Here is a 5,824-nt window from a genome sequence, read left to right as displayed (position 1 = left end):
TGCGTGCCCAAGATCTCAAGAGGAGAATGGAGGAGAAGGGATTGCGGCGTGACCATCCCCCCGGGGGGGTGATTTCTCGCTTTCTGTCTCTATGTCTCTCTCTGTCTGTCTGGCGAGCACACACGCCCTATAGCGAAAACCTCTCAAAAAAAAAAAATACATTTTCATGTCAAAGTTTCAGCAATACTGTGTTCATAACCTAACTATATTAGCTTTTAAACACTTAATATATTTAACAACCAAAAAGGACAAAAGAAAACAAGCTCACCATTAGTAAGTCAATAGATACCTGTCATCTTGATGAATATTATGAAACAGAGAATAAAAACAGCTGGGTTTACCAACATTGTGCAAAATAGTCTCTAGACGCGAGGCATGGAGTTGCACCTTAACTTACGTCCAACAGGTTTTTCCTTGAGAAATATTATAATTTCTGACTGATTACAACTAAATGGATGATAGCTCATGTGATGCGGATACTATTTTATGCAAACACTTTATGTTACAGCTCTCAGACTGCAGGATGAATGCTGACCCTCCATAAATATACCTTTATTTACACATTATCTCACATTTTCTTGCTCTAAGTTTCTCCTCCCCCAAAATGTATGAACATTCTCCCAAAGCCAAGCAGATGCTCTGGTCTGCCCCGTCCAGCGCCCTGTCCCTGTCCACATAGCACGGTCTCCAGTATTACTGTAGCCTCACTGTGTTTGCTGCCTGTTAGGTTTCGTTCCTGTGGGTCTTGCCTGCCATATTGCTCAATATCCACCTTATTTTTGTAACTAGTGTGCATTCCTCAACACAGTGAATTTTTGCCGTATTTCTCCTGCTCACACGGGAAGATCAACCATGATTAAATATATTGGTAATTGCACGTTAGTGGAAGGAGAAGGGGACGTGGAGTCAAGATCAGTACCTGGGTTTTATTTGTATACTGACTAGTGGCATACCCTGGGATAAAGTGCTTCCCATGCTCTGAGTCTTAGTTTTATCACTTGTGAAGTTGAAGTTATAGTCTATCTGTCTCAAATATTGTCTACACATGAACTGGGTAAAAGGACAATATATTCTTTTAAGTTATTAAATTACAAATTGATTAACTAATGTTATTAAAGTGCAGTTTTGTCTATTCATAAGTCAGGCAAGTCTAGTTAGATCTAGATCTACCTATGAATCTAATGACACTGAGAGCAACTGGGTCTCACCCACCCCTCCGTCTGCCAGTGCTGTGGGGTGGACCTCCGCCCTGGCCAGCCACGGAGGTGCCCACAGGGTGACCACCAAGAACGGGGTAGTTCTTTGCAAATGGGTGGTTGAGTAGTAGATTTAAATTATCCTTCCTTTTTAACATGTCTACTTCCTGGATCCAACGCCTGTTTATGTCATATGATTTATGCTAATTATAAGCGTCTACATAGAGTTTGACAATAGTATGTTTCACATTGCTTTCATTGCCCTCTTTGTACATGAGGAATCTATGGGATCGACTGGTGGCCTATCCCATCCAGAGTGTCCACACTGTAACCATAAGGGGAAGCCAGTGTGAATGCACAGGACCCATCAGCACTGGAAAGCTGGGTGCCCTGAAAGACCTGTATTTGCAGGTGCACTTTGTCAGTCATTGATTCCTGGTTATAGCATGTCTACAGGGAGAGACTTACTTGACTTACCTAGAAATGAGACTATAATCTCTACCTGGAAAGGAAATAAATAAATATAAAGCTTTTTCAGGATAACAGAGGGGAAAAAGTTAATACCAATTGATATTCAAGTTCTTTCTGCCTGCCTCTGTCCCCCCAACTTCTAGTAGATCACTCAGTGGTGTTTCTCCTCTCCCTGATCTCTCTCCTGCCTGCCCTCCACCCTCCTCCCCCACTCCCTGCCTTTCTTGTCTCTGTTCTTCCCTTTCCTTTGTCTTTGTCTCCTGCCTTACATTTCTTCATGTCACCAAAAAGTGCTGGATTTAAATTTAAAGTAAGCCAAGTAATTTTTATCAACTTAAAATAGATGTGAATCCTAACCTACCTGCCTTATGTGGTATGAGAAAATTCATTAAGATAATAAAAAAAAACTTGAAAAATTACGTTTTTACCTATTGACTTCCTTAGTCATGTACTTTACCTGGCATGGTGAATGAGTTTTGAATATAGATGCTGGTACTATGTATCAGTGTGTGTCAATGTCACAGAGACTCCATGGCATGAAGGGGAGGATTTCAAAAATACTGAGTCGCTAAAGAATAGAACAGAGATAGCAATTAAAATGTGGCACTTGTTAATAAGTTGTTTTTCTAAGGCGTTAAAATAGAATAATATATATGAATTAAATTAGGTAATAAATAAGCATTTATTTGACTTTCTATAAATTATTGTATGAGGCCTTCAAGGTAACAATGAACCTCATTTATAAATAGTCTTTCACAGCCAACTTACCTATCTAAATGTGATAAGATTCTATTATTATCATTATTTGGGAAAAACTAACTCTTTTTAATGCACATAGAGAAAGCTAAAGTATAAGTAAAAAAATAGACTTAAGATTAAATTTTTTTTCAGTGATCTTGTGATAATGTAATTAAATGACTATTTCCACAGCCTTCTGCAGTTACAAGCATGCTAGAAAGAGGTTTTGTTCATGTAACAGAAATATCAAAATCTGCAAGATCCCATGAATAGCCTGACACCGCAGCGGTATTCTCGGGCACGTCTGTTATGTGATGTGTTTAGAAACACTTGCCCCATGCTTACTCACTTCACTCATGATTAACTGTTGGTTCACAGAGACTGGGAGGCATACAGGTACAATTTTGGATCCTTTCTCTGGGTCACAAACAAAATGTTTAAACTAAAGAAAAATGCCTTTAAATAAGGAAAAGCAAATATGTGCACCTGCTTACAGATGGCACCGTGTCATAAGGACTAAGCCAAGTAATTTAAATCCAGAGATGTGGAAATGGAGGTGGCATTTTCCCTTGATAAAATTGCATCATTTTCAATCACCTCAAGTGGGAATTTCAGGCTAAAGAAAGTACTCAGGTGAGGGATGCCTGATTGGAAACAACTGGGCCAATTCCCTCACCATCCTCACTCCCATGAGAATGAATTTCAGGGATTTAACATGATTTGAGTAAAGTGGAATGTGTTAACAGATATCAACACGATTACTTACAGCATCTTCAACTATTAATCGCAACTTTTTGTAAGAAATAAAACTAAGCAATCTAAAAAAAAAATCACACTAGGTCAAATACACACAGAGAATCAAACAGTGGGTACCAGGATTGGGGCTTGGCAGGGAGAAATTGGGGAGGCATAGATCAAGGAACACAAAATAGCAAACACTGAGGATGAACAAGCCAACTGGTCTACCGTACAGCCCGAAGATGACAGCTAACGAGAGCGTGTGTGTTCAGTATTTTTCTAAATAGATTACAGCTGCTTTTGCATAGGAGGAAGATAGGTAACTAAGATATTTATGTCAATGTGCTCCACTAGTTATACCATTTATAGCATTGGTTATGTGTATACACACACACACACACACACACACACACACACACACGTTGCATATTATACATGCAAACAGTGTGTAATGGGTGTATGTTATTACCAGGTCATGCCCTAATACATCCCAAGGCTGGGTCTAACCCAAAGGAAGACTTGCTGGTAGTGGAGAGCTGAAACTGACACCAACTAGTTACTTGCAACCCTGGACCTTTCCTCTTCTCAGGCAGAGTGCTGTAGTTTAAGCACAAAAGTCCTTAACTACTCACCAGCCAGCTACCTTTCCTTCACACTGAGCCCATGCAGGGGTCTTGAACACTCCCCTGCATCAATAAAAATGTTCAGGTTGTTGCCCAAGACACTGAAAGAAATTTGCCCTGAGCCAGATTCTGTAGGCTCTTATATGAACTCCACCCCCGACCCCTGGCTGTGGCCACTCTCTCCAGTTCATCATGAGGGCAGGGGTGACCCACCCTGTAAGTAAGGTCTCCAACTGCTCACCCTTGTGGTGGGAGCTTCTTTCTGGATTCTATGACTTTCATATCTATGCTGCTGTGGAGTTGAACGTTATGTTTTATTTCAACGTTTGAGGAAAGACAATTATATGCAGTTTTAAATGCTTTTTTATTTAAATTTCTTTTATACATTCAATCACATGTGTCGCTTAGCTTATAAAGTGAATATTCCAACATGTACACATTTCTCATCAGTCCAGTTGAGAGTACTACACATGTTATCTTCAATAGATAATAACCCGTTTCTTTGTCCCATAAATGCCTTGCCTCTCTATTTTTCTCCTTAATGTCCTTCCTCAGGCTCTCCTCCTTGACTTACCCTCTTCCCACACTGTATCTGGTATCTATAACCATGTTCTATGGTTCTATATCCTCTAGTAATTCAGTTTTGGCCATAGAGTGCAGATACCACACTCCCAAAACTATACTGCAAAGCTGTGGTAATCAAAACAGCATGGTACTGGCACAGAAACAGACAGGTAGATCAATGGAACAGAGTAGAGTTCCCAGAAATAAACTCCCAAACATACAGCCAACTGATTTTTGACAAAGGGTATCAGTCAATCCAGAGGGAAAAGGAAAACCTCTTTAGCAAATAGTGCTGGGAAAACTGGGTTTCCACCTGCACGAAGATGAATCTGAACCCCTACTTCTCAACATTGACAAAAATCAACACAAAGTGAATCAAAGGTGTAAACCTAAGACCTAGAACTATAAAACTGCTGCTGGAAAACACTGGGGAAATTTTTGGAGACATTCGGGTAGGCAAAGACTTCTTTAATAAGACCCTAAAGGCACAGTCAGTAATCCCCAAAATAGACAAGTGGGATTACACCAGATTAAGAAGTTTCTGCATGGCAAAAGACACAGTAATTAGTGTGAATTGACAGCCCTCAGAATGGGAAAATATCTTTGTAAACTATGTGTCAGATAAGGGACTGATAACCAGAATACACAAGGACCTCAAGCAGCTGTCCTGAAAAAAGATGATCAATACTATTAGAAGATAGGAGAATGAGTTGAAAAAACCACTCTCAAAGGAAGACATATGAATAGCCAAAAGGCATATGGAAAAAATTCTCAACATCCCTCTTTATAAGGAAGATGCAGATCAAAACTACAATGAGATATCACCTAACCCCAGTCAGAATGACTAAGATTAAAAACAAAACAAAACAAAACAAAACAAAAAGATAAGTGCTGGTGGGGATGTGGTGAAAGAGGTAGGAGATTACTCTCCTACACTGCTAGTGGGAAAGTAAATTGGTCCACCCACTGTAGAGAACAATTTGGATATTCTTCAAAGATCTACAAATAGAACTAACATATAATCCAGTAATCCCACTCCTTGGTATCTACACAAAGAACAGAAGAATTCTTAATCAGAAAAGTGCTTGCACATCGATGTTTATTGCGGCACTATTCACAATTGCTAAGACATGGAACCAACCTAAATGCCCATGAACAGAGGAATGGATTGAAAAAGTGTGACAGATAGACTCTGTGGAGTACTACTCAGGCATAGAAAAACAAGATCCGTATCTGAAAGAGGTTTTTTTAGAAAGAAAAGAGAGAGGAGTGGGCAAAGAAGTAATGTAGTTGCCATCGTGTATATGGTTGTCCTTAAAGTATTTTTATGAGGCTGGGGTCAAACCTGAAACATTTCATTTAAAAATAATTTGGTCTGAGGTGTATTGCAAAAAATAAATGTCTATCTAAAAAAAGCAAAGAGAAAGAAAGAAAGAGAGAGAGAGAGAGAGAAAGAAAGAAAGAAAAAGAAAGAAAGAAAGAAGAAAGAAAGAA

Source organism: Tupaia chinensis, unplaced genomic scaffold (assembly GCF_000334495.1).
Source record: "Tupaia chinensis unplaced genomic scaffold, TupChi_1.0 Scaffold000596_2, whole genome shotgun sequence".
NCBI lineage: Eukaryota > Metazoa > Chordata > Mammalia > Scandentia > Tupaiidae > Tupaia > Tupaia belangeri.
This window is presented reverse-complemented; position numbering follows the sequence as displayed.